The following is a 12557-nucleotide window of genomic DNA, read 5'->3' on the forward strand; positions in this document are numbered from 1 at the left end:
TTTTTTCTTACAACGCGCTTTTTACCTTCTTACTATTATCTCTTCTTCCACCAGGCGCTTCTATCTTTCTTTAACTTTTTTTTTTTAAGAAAAAATAAATTTGTCAAAGGATAACAGATAACAGTAAATATATTAGTTTTACTAAAAAACAAAGATAACTATTTCTTTACGTTAAACTATAAATTAAAAAAAAAAACAATTAAACAAAATCTCAACAAGCATAAAAAAACAAAAAGCTATTGTTTTTAAATAGCATCACAAGATGTTATCAGTTTTTTTTTTACAGTATTTCTTAATTTTATATGTCAAAAATTAATTCATCGCAGATCTAAACTCTATTTAAGAGTTTTTATGTCGCTGGCCAATGAGTTACTATATTCATAAGATAGAATTCGAACCTCTAATTTTTACTTAAAGAATAAATAAACTTATCACTCAATCAACCTAAATTAATTATAACATATTACCGTTAGATTGTGTTAGAAACAAGAGACCAAACTAAAAAAAAAAAAGTATTTTGTGTATTATTTCGTGTGACAAAAGTATAATATACAAGAGGTATTTATAGGTGCTAAATAAATTAAAATAATAAAAACATAGAATCCTACAATTAATATACAGATATGCTATATAAATATAAACGATACTAATTGATCTAAATTGATTCTAATGATTCTCTAACATCCCCCCTCAAACTCAAGTGAGAGCTAAGGATACTAGCTTAAGTTTGGATAACGAAGTCCGGAAACGAGTCGGGTGATGACCTTTCGTGAAGATATCAGCAGTCTGATCTAGTGTTCCAACAGCAATGAGACGAACAACATCAATAAGGATACGTTGTTGAACAAAGTGACAATCAATTTCAATGTGCTTGGTGCATTCATGAAACACATCATTATGTGCAATATGAATAGCACTGCGGTTATCACAAAAAACATCAGTAGGAGACGACTGAGGATCACTAATGAATCTTTTGATTGCATTTCTTGCCAAGCTGCCAAACAACCTGCTTTATCTTTTCACAATAATTCATCTCTTGTTTGCTCTCCTTTTGATCTCATTTACTCTTATGTTTTGGGCCCCGCTCCCACTGCCTCTATAGGCGAAGCTCGATACTTTGTCGCTTTCATTAATGATTATTCCCGTTTTACTTGGGTTTATTTGATGACTAATCGCTATGAGTTACCTCAAATCTATATCAACTTTGCTACTATGATTAAAACTCAGTTTTCCAAGGTCATTAAGATTTTCCGACGTGATAATGCTATGGAATACCGTGATTCCAAACTCTTAACCTTTCTTGCAGAACAGGGTACTTTGTCTGAATTTTCTTGTCCTGGTACGTCTCAACAAAATGGTTGAGCTGAACACAAACACCGTCACATTCTTGACTCCGTCCGTGCAATGCTTCTTTCTTCTTCATGTCCTGAGCATACTTGGGGTGAAGCTATTCTTACTGCTGTTCATGTTATCAATAGACTCCCTTCTTCTGCTCTTGGTAATGTTACTCCCTTTGAGCGTATTTATCATACCTCCCCAGATTATAGTTCTCTTCGAGTTTTCGGTTGTGTATGTTTTGTTCTTCTTCAGCCTCATGAACATAGTAAACTTGAACCTCGGGCTCGTATGTGTTGTTTCCTTGGTTATGGCACTGAACACAAGGGTTATCGTTGTTGGAATCCTCTCTCTAAATGTATTCGTATATCTCGTCATGTTGTCTTCTGGGAGCATCACATGTTTTCTCGGTTCTCATCCTTTGAGTCCATTCCTACTACTCAGTCACCTTTGTTTACTAACCCCAATGTTGATCTTTTTCCTAGTGATGATTCTACAGATTCTATCTCGAGTGACCCTCTACAGCTTCCTGTTCTTCCACCTTCTCCATCTCCCGATGATTCCAGACTGAACGATGATCCTGCTCCTACCATCATGCCTCCTCCTCCTGCTCGTTCTTCTGGGGTAAGGAATCCACCTCCTCATATTCTTAATTATCATTGTTTTTCTATTATCCTTCATCAACATGAACCTAAGTCATTCAGAAAAGTCTCCACAAATCCAAATTGGCAACAAACAATGCAGAAAGAAATACAGGCACTTGAAAAAACACACACTTGGAATTTAGTTGATCCTCCTTCTAATCAGAAAGTTGTGGACAGTAGATGGGTATACAAGATCAAAACCTCGCTCTGATACCATGTTAGAAACAAGAGACTAAACCAAAGAAAGTATTTTTGTGTATTATTCAATGTGAACAAAAGTATAATATACAAGGAGTATTTATAGGTGCTAAATGAATCAAAGTAATAAAAGTCATAGAATTCTACTAATATATAGATATGCTATATAAATATAAATGATACTAATTAATCTAAATTGATTCTAATAATTCTCTAACAGATTGGATGAATTACAGCTCACAAAATTATAATTAAAATTGTTATGTATCGTTTTTAAAAGGGTTAAGTTCGATTTTAGTCCCCAACATAGAGGTTGAAAATCGATTTCGTCCCCAACTTTTTTTTTTGCTACAAAATGGTCCCCAAAGTTTCGGTTTATTTTAAAATCGTTATTTTTACCAATTTTTTTTATTACCAAACTACTCCTCATTAAAAAATTTATAAAATAAAATAAATATAAAAAAAATAAAAAAGAAAGCAAAGAAAGGGATACAGAAAAAGAAATGGGGGGAGTTGGGGCTCGAGAAAGCGGGGAGGGAAGGGAAGCCGCACCGCCATATCGCCGGACCACCGCACCGTCGCACCGCCATCCTGCAGCCTATGATCCGCCACTGCTCCTCCTCCTCACCCTCATCGGCCGCTTCTTTGCCACTGCTCTTCCTCCTCGCCCTCACCGCCCGCCACTTCTTCTTCTTATTCTTCTTTTTCTTCTTCTGTGAACTGAATTTTTTTGTAGAATTTCTGAATTTTTTATGAAATATTGTTGTTACTGAATTTGTCTTGAATTTGGAATATTGTTGGATTGGGGAGAGAAAGAAGAGGGGTTATGCGAAGAGAAACGGGGAGAGGGGAGGAAAGGGAAGAAGGGGGAGGGGTTTTATGCATAAAGTAAAGAGAAAAGGGGGAAGGGGTTATGCGAAAGGAGAAGGGGGGAGGGGGTTCAGGAAGAAGAGGGGGAAGGGTCTTCGCCGTTGTAAACCCCGGTTAAATTAGTTAATAAATTAGTTTTTAATAAGGAGGATTAGAAATGTGAATATTATATTAAATTAGGATAGAGCTCATCGAAACGAGAATTTTGACACCAATTTCGAAGAAAACGGTCCAAAATTGGACCGAACGGGCTGAACCGGTTGAACCGGGCCCGAACCGGGCTGTCGGTCCAACCGGACCCACACTTTTAATGAGCCCGAAAGCCCTTCTTCTCCATTTCACCAGCTGCAGCGTGAAAATGCCCAGGGAGGAGAAAAACACTCCCGAACCCTTACGGTAACCTTCCAACCCCCGTAACTTCTCCGTCCGAGCTCCGATTACCGCACCGTTTGCGGCCACGCGTCCACCGCGTCGAGCTCTACATTTCTACCAAAACAATTTCATTGGTAACTTGTTTAATCACTCTCAGCTTCATCTTCCCCCAATTTTCGAATTTTAAGTGGGAATATTGAATTTCTTTGATTTCTGATGTTTTAGGATCCAATTAGCTTGAGAGAAACGTTCACTCTTGCTTATGTGAAGCTTGGGTAAGGTAAGAATACGATAATTCTATTTTATTTTCATTGAATTTGAGCTTTGAGTATTAAATTATATATATGTGTGTTATGAATGTGTATTAGGTTGTGAATAAATAATTGGAGCTTGAAATTGTGAATACTGGAACTTGGAGGAAGCAGATTAGTTGAGTTTTGAGGGGCTGTCTTGGTTTTGAATAAATAGCTTTGGTCGTTACGTGGAAATTGGCTAAGGTATGGTTTAGGTTTCTTGCATTTAATATATAATGTTCTGTGAAAACTTAGGCTAGATGACTATATGATAAGTTGGAATGCAGGTGTATGTTTAATATTTAGTAATTTGTCGATGAATATAATTGATTGAAGTTTATTGGATAATTAGTTATTAATTTTGGATGGTGAATGTTGTTATGTTAATTTGGAGAGAATTATAGTTGAATGTTATTGTTGATGAACATGGTTGGTTTGGTGCTTGTTGATTAATTAATGATTCGGTGAATTATTGATTTGAGGTATTTTGTGTTAAAAGCCTAGGATTTGTGAACTATGACTCTTAGTTGAATTTTGGTTGTTGGATTTGAATATTGTATGAGTTTAATTGTTGATCTGAGGTAGATTTTTTGTGGAGATTGTTATGATAATGAGGAAGGGTATGTTGAATTGAAAAGAAAGCAGGTTTGGACCCGAAAAGGGTGGCAAAGTCCGAGTTTTAGAGGAGATGCTGCCGAAATTTTATAAAAAAAAATTAAAGATTTTGTTTATATGATTATTTAAAAAGATTTAGATTCAAAGGTTATATGGTTTGATTTAGAGTTATTAAGAAAATGAGTATGTTTAAGTTTGATTCATTTAGAAAAGAATGAGTTATGTTTTGAATTGGAACTATTGATGGACGGAATGGGAGGTGTGATAATGAAGGATAAGGATTGAATATGATTGATGTATGATGATGAATGAAATGCGATTGAGAATGATGTTGAAGTTGATGAATTATAATTGAATTATTTATATGGCTTATGAATTTGAATAATCTGAGATACGAGATTCCCTGGATTAAGTGTCGTGGCTTGCCACCACGTGTACCAGGTTGAAAACTCGATACTCTGTTGACCCTACGACGTAAGTGTGTGACCGGGCACTATATAAATTCCCGGGAATGTTACCCCATTGAGTATTATTGATTATTTGAGAAAAACTATGCATAGACTCTTGGGGATGCACGTCGGGGGACAGTCTAAGTACAATTCAGGCTTGTCGGGTTGGCTGGATAACCGACAGATGAGCCTCATCAGCCATAGGACAGGCATGCATCATATGCATATTACTTGAATTACTTGCTTGTGTATTAACTGGGTGTGCCTAAATGTACTTGCCATGTTAAATGTATATTTGTTATCTGCAGTACTTGTAACCTTCTTGTGCTTGCCTTTGTTTGTTTACTTGTCTGTGAAAATGCATGATGGAGTTGGAGGTAAGGAGGAATGGCAGAATGGGATTTAGATTTAAGGTTAAGTTAAGTTAGGTTTAAATATCCTTAGTAAACCACCTTTTATGGCTTCTATTTAATACTTTAAGCTCTATAATCTGAGTGTCGGCGTTCTAGGATTGCCTCTGGCATTCCCAGGACCTTATATATTATGTGTGTGACACCTTTACCATACTGAGAACCTCCGGTTCTCATTCCATACTATGTTGTTGATTTTCAGATGCAGGTCGAGAGGCATCTCGTTAGGCGTCTGGACTCTTGAAGCGGAGTGGTTACTGGGTTATTTTGTTATCCTATGATGTATATATATGTACTTAGCTTTCTCTCCACATAACTTATTCTTTTTGATCTTCCTAGAGGTGTATGGAGAGGCAGGATTTTGTTTATGTACATTTGAGTTTTGGATATGTATATATATGTATATATGTGTGTATATTCTCCGGCCAGTCTTGACTTCGCAGGCTGAGTTAGGAGCTCGTTATTTTGTATCTTTGACTCTCTGTTCCTATTTTGGGTTACTTGTCACTTGATAGCTGTAGCTTTCTTCGCACGCAAGTTAACTCATTTCTCGAGCGTTGCGCTTTTATATTCGCGATTTTTATTTCCTCTATTCTTCAAGGCTCCTAGCATATTATAATTCTTCTGCTATTAGGTGTACTCATTTTATTTTAGAGGTCGTAATACCACACCACCTCTGTTTTACGACTTAAGCATAAAGCTTAATGTGGTAGGGTGTTACATTATGGTATCAGAGCAGTTCGTTCCTATAGAGCCTGAAAGACGGACTGATTGTACTTCTGTGCATTCTCTGTATATGTGTTTATGTGCTATTAGGATATCTGACTGATATATATGGCATAAACGTTTGTGAGCATGCATTTGGAACTTAAAGCATTAGACTTGCGATATTGAGACTGATCAACTTAATATCACTTGTTTGGTGTATATAGGGACCAGATGTCAACTCGCGGACGCGGTCGCGGGCGAGGTAGAGGTAGGACAGGCACCGTTACTCCTGCCCCCATAGGGACTGATCCAGTAGACTTTATGGCTGCCCTGGGAAATATGGCTGCAGCTATGCAGGCGACAGCCGAGGCACTGGGTAATCAGATAAATCAGGGAAATCATGGGAACAATAATGATGAGGGCGGTCCAATGACACTTGCTACATTTCTGAAAGTTCACCCTCTGACTTTTAGGGGAACCTCAAATCCCACTGACGCAGATAATTGGATTCAGGCTATGGAAAGGGCGTTACAGGCACAACAGGTTCCTGAAGAGCAATGGGTTGAATTTGGAACTTATCAGTTGCAAGGTGAAGCTCAGTATTGGTGGCAGGGAACACGACGTATCCTGCAGCCTGATGGTGCTGCGATTCCTTGGGAGGTTTTCCGGACAGAGTTTTATAAGAAATATTTTCCTAATTCAGCCAGAAATGCCAAGAAATTTGAATTAATGCAGTTAAAGCAGGGACAGATGACTGTTGCTGAGTATACTAGTAAGTTTGAGGAGTTGTGTCACTTTTCTCGTATCTGTCAAGGTGCGCCTGAAGATTTTGCTGAATGAAAGTGTATTAAATATGAAGGAGGTCTTCGGAGTGATATTCTGAGCTTCGTTGCCCCAATGGAGATCAGGGTATTTTCTGAATTGGTGAATAAGAGTAGGGTGGCTGAGGATTGTGTGAGGAAGATGGCAGCAGAGAAAGAAAGTTTGAGGGTGCCTTTTCAGAGGCCTTCTGGGAGGAACTTTGCTCCGAGAGGTAGAAATTTCAAGCGTGGAGGTTTTGTTCCGCAGCAGACTCAGGGTCAAGGTAATTACAGAAGGCTGAATACCAATGTTAATCAGGGAAGAAGGTTTGGGAAGCAGCCACAGCAGGATCTGAATTGTCAGAGGTGTGGAAGGTATCATCCTGGAGTTCCGTGCAGAGTAGGACTTGGAGTATGCTATTCCTGTGGACATCCCGGACATATGGCCACCAATTGCCCGGAGAAGAAGAAGTATGAGTCTGGTAGGGTGCAGCAGCCGGGGAGAGTATACACCACTTCTACCATAGGTGCTGAGGGATCTGAGGCATTGATTAGAGGTAATTGTGAAATGACTGGTAAAATCTTAAATGCTTTATTTGATTCAGGTGCAAGTCATTCATTTATTGCATTTGAAAAGGCCCATGAATTAGGATTGAGAATGGTGGTTTTAGGTTATGATTTGAAAATATATAATGCTACTCATGAAGCTATGGTGACTAGGATAGGATGTCCACAAGTTCCTTTTCGAGTACAACAGCGTGAATTTGTGCATGATTTGATTTGTTTGCCTATGACTGGTCTTGATCTCATTTTGGGATTGGATTGGTTATCCAAGAATCATGTTTTGCTTGATTGCTCTGAGAAGTCAGTACAGTTTATGCCGGAAGGGTCAGAAGCACCGGTTGTGGTGAATAGTTACTATTTGAATTCTATGATAGTAAACTGTTCTGGAACCGAATGTCAGGGTATTATGTTATTAACTGCGGGAGTATCAGGTGATGATCAGAGTTTAGAGCAAATTCCGATTGTATGTGAATTTCCAGATGTGTTTCCGGATGATATTAATGAATTCCCACCTAACCGAGAGGTTGAATTTGCAATCGAGTTGGTACCTGGATCCGGTCCAATTTCGATTACTCCTTATAGGATGTCACCTTTAGAAATGGCTGAATTGAAAGCTCAGCTGGAAGATTTGTTGGGTAAGCATTTCATCCGACCAAGTGTTTCTCCGTGGGGAGCACCAGTGTTACTAGTAAAGAAGAAGGATGGGAGTATGCGTTTGTGTGTCGACTATCGGCAGTTGAATAAGATCACTGTGAAGAACAAATATTCGTTGCCTAGAATCGATGATCTAATGGATCAGTTACAGGGAGCCGGTGTGTTTTCTAAGATTGGTCTGCGATCCGGATATTCCGAAGACTGCTTTCAGGACGCGTTATGGTCATTATGAATATACAGTAATGTCTTTTGGGTTAACTAATGCCCCGGCAGTATTTATGGATTATATGAACAGGATTTTCCGACCGTATCTGGACAAGTTTGTCATTGTCTTCGTTGATGACATTCTTGTTTATTCTAAGACTGAAGAGGAACATACTGATCACTTGCGAACTGTGCTGCAAATTCTGAGAGACAGGAAGTTGTACGCTAAGTTATCTAAATGTGAGTTCTGGAAGAGTGAAGTGAAGTTTCTCGGCCACGTGGTGAGTAAGCAGGGAATAGCTGTGGATCCTGCTAAGGTTGAAGCAGTGATGAATTGGGAGCGACCAACTTCAGTGACAGAGATCAGGAGTTTCTTAGGTTTGGCGGGGTATTATCGCAGATTCATTAAGGGATTTTCACATCTCGCCTTACCTTTAACTAAATTGACTAGGAAAGATACGCCTTTTATCTGGACTCCAGAGTGTGAGGAGAGTTTTCAAGAATTGAAGCACAGGTTGACTACTGCACATGTATTGGTATTACCTGAACCAAGTGAACCGTTTGAAGTGTATTGTGATGCATCTCTGAAAGGTTTAGGGTGCGTTCTGATGCAGCACCAGAATGTTGTGGCATACGCCTCACGGCAGTTAAGGCCGCATGAAATGGACTATCCGACACACGATTTGGAACTTGCTGCTGTTGTGTTTGCTTTAAAGATTTGGAGGCATTATCTCTATGGTGTTAAGTTTCATGTTTTCTCAGACCATAAGAGTTTGAAGTATCTTTTTGAGCAGAAAGAGTTGAATATGCGTCAGAGGAGATGGATGGAGCTTCTAAAAGATTATGATTTTGAATTGAATTATCATCCAGGAAAAGCGAACGTTGTGGCGGACGCTTTGAGTCGGAAGTCTTTATATGCAGCTTGGATGATGCTACGGGAGGAAGAATTACTAAGGGCATTTCAAGGTTTGAATTTGGGAATTAGAGAAGAATATGGAATCCTGTGTTTGAGTTAGTTGCAGATTTCAAGTGATTTTAAATTAGAACTTCTGAAGGCTCATCGAGATAGTGAAGCGTTACGTAAGGTATTACCAGCAGTTGAACAGGAAAAATAGTGGAGAGTGTCAAAAGGTCAGGATGGTTTATGAAGGTTCAAGAACCGGATTATTGTGCCTAATGTTGGAGACCTGCGACAAAGTATCTTGAAGGAAGCTCATAAGAGTGGGTTCTCAATTCATCCAGGGAGTACTAAAATGTATCAGGATCTGAAAGCGATGTTCTGGTGGCCAGGGATGAAGAATGATGTGGCATTACATGTATCTAAATGTTTAACGTGTCAGAAGGTTAAGATTGAGCATCAGAGACCATCAGGGACCCTTCAGCCTTTGGAGATTCCACAATGGAAATGGGAGAGTATCGCAATGGATTTTGTGATAGGTTTGCCTAGAACCCGATCTGGTTGTGACGCTATTTGGGTGGTTGTAGATCGACTGACAAAATCAGCTCACTTTCTTCCTATCCGAATAAGTTGTTCAATGGAAGAATTAGCTCGAATGTATATTAAAGAGATTGTCAGGTTGCATGGCGTGCCTTCTACCATTATATCTGACAGGGATCCTCGCTTTACATCAAGGTTCTGGGGAGCTTTTCAGCGTGCATTTGGAACTCAGCTAAGCTTGAGTACTGCGTATCACCCTCAGACAGATGGTCAGTCAGAAAGAACTATTCAGACCTTGGAGGATATGCTAAGGGCTTGTGTTTTGGACCAGCCTGCGAGCTGGGATCGGTATATGCCATTAATTGAATTTGCTTATAATAATAGCTATCATGCGAGCATCGGAATGGCTCCATATGAGGCTCTATATGGCAGAAAATGTCAGTCTCCACTGTGTTGGTATGAAACTGGAGAAAGAAGTTTGTTAGGGCCTGAGATGATAGCTGAAACTACTGAACAGATAAAGAAAATTCGTAGTCGAATGCTTATAGCCCAAAGCCGCCAGAAGAGCTATGCTGATCAGAGGCGAAAGCCTTTGGAATTTGAAGAAGGAGAACATGTCTTTTTGAAAGTTACACCAACCACTGGAGTGGGAAGAGCTATTAAGACTAAGAAACTGAATCCCCGTTATATTGGACCCTTTGAGATTCTGAAAAGGATTGGGCCAGTGGCTTATAGAATTGCCTTACCGCCATATCTTTCGAATTTGCACGACGTGTTTCATGTGTCTCAGCTTAGGAAGTACACTCCTGACGTAAGTCATATTCTAGAACCGGAACCAATCCAAGTGAAAGAAGATCTAACACTTCCAGTAGCTCCGGTAAGAATTGATGACACCAGGGTTAAACGATTACGAGGAAGGGAAGTATCATTGGTAAAAGTAGCTTGGAGTCGAGCTGGTATCGAGGAACATACTTGGGAGCTCGAATCAAATATGCGAAAAGACTATCCATATCTCTTTTCAGGTAACTAGATTTGAATTTTGAGGGCAAAATTCTTTATTAGGTGGGTAGGATGTAAACCCCGGTTAAATTAGTTAATAAATTAGTTTTTAATAAGGAGGATTAGAAATGTGAATATTATATTAAATTAGGATAGAGCTCATCGAAACGAGAATTTTGACACCAATTTCGAAGAAAACGGTCCAAAATTAGACCGAACGGGCTGAACCGGTTGAACCGGGCCCGAACCGGGCTGTCGGTCCAACCGGACCCACACTTTTAATGAGCCCGAAAGCCCTTCTTCTCCATTTCACCAGCTGCAGCGTGAAAATGCCCAGGGAGGAGAAAAACACTCCCGAACCCTTACGGTAACCTTCCATCCAACCCCCGTAACTTCTCCGTTCGAGCTCCGATTGCCGCACCGTTTGCGGCCACGCGTCCACCGCGTCGAACTCTACATTTCTACCGAAACAATTTTATTGGTAACTTGTTTAATTACTCTCAGCTTCATCTTCCCCCAATTTTCGAATTTTAAGTGGGAATATTAAATTTCTTTGATTTCTGATGTTTTAGGATCCAATTAGCTTGAGAGAAACATTCACTCTTGCTTATGTGAAGTTTGGGTAAGGTGAGGATACGATAATTCTATTTTATTTTCATTGAATTTGAGCTTTGAGTATTAAATTATATATATATGTGTTATGAATGTGTATTAGGTTGTGAATAAATAATTGGAGCTTGAAATTGTGAATACTGGAACTTGGAGGAAGCGGATTAGTTGAGTTTTGAGGGGCTGTCTTGGTTTTGAATAAATAGCTTTGGTCGTTACGTGGAAATTGGCTAAGGTATGGTTTAGGTTTCTTGCATTTAATATATAATGTTCTGTGAAAACTTAGGCTAGATGACTATAGGATAAGTTGGAATGCAGGTGTATGTTTAATATTTAGTAATTTGTCGATGAATATAATTGATTGAAGTTTATTGGATAATTAGTTATTAATTTTGGATGGTGAATGTTGTTATGTTAATTTGGAGAGAATTATAGTTGAATGTTATTGTTGATGAACATGGTTGGTTTGGTGCTTATTGATTAATTAATGATTCGGTAAATTATTGATTTGAGGTATTTTGTGTTAAAAGCCTAGGATTTGTGAACTATGACTCTTAGTTGAATTTTGGTTGTTGGATTTGAATATTGTATGAGTTTAATTGTTGATCTGAGGTAGATTTTTTGTGGAGATTGTTATGATAATGAGGAAGGGTATGTTGAATTGAAAAGAAAGCAGGTTTGGACCCGAAAAGGGTGGCAAAGTCCGAGTTTTAGAGGAGATGCTGCCGAAATTTTATAAAAAAAAATTAAAGATTTTGTTTATATGATTATTTAAAAAGATTTAGATTCAAAGGTTATATGGTTTGATTTAGAGTTATTAAGAAAATGAGTATGTTTTAAGTTTGATTCATTTAGAAAAGAATGAGTTATGTTTTGAATTGGAACTATTGATGGACGGAATGGGAGGTGTGATAATGAATGATAAGGATTGAATATGATTGATGTATGATGATGAATGAAATGCGATTGAGAATGATGTTGAAGTTGATGAATTATAATTGAATTATTTATATGGCTTATGAATTTGAATAATCTGAGATACGAGATTCCCTGGATTAAGTGTCGTGGCTTGCCACCACGTGTACCAGGTTGAAAACTCGATACTCTGTTGACCCTACAACGTAAGTGTGTGACCGGGCACTATATAAATTCCCGGGAATGTTACCCCCATTGAGTATTATTGATTATTTGAGAAAAACTATGCATAGACTCTTGGGGATGCACGTCGGGGGACAGTCTAAGTACAATTCAGGCTTGTCGGGTTGGCTGGATAACCGACAGATGAGCCTCATCAGCCATAGGACAGGCATGCATCATATGCATATTACTTGAATTACTTGCTTGTGTATTAACTGGGTGTGCCTAAATGTACTTGCCATGTTAAATGTATATTTG

This window comes from Arachis stenosperma, chromosome 2 (assembly GCF_014773155.1).
Source record: "Arachis stenosperma cultivar V10309 chromosome 2, arast.V10309.gnm1.PFL2, whole genome shotgun sequence".
In the NCBI taxonomy this organism is placed as follows: Eukaryota; Viridiplantae; Streptophyta; class Magnoliopsida; order Fabales; family Fabaceae; genus Arachis; species Arachis stenosperma.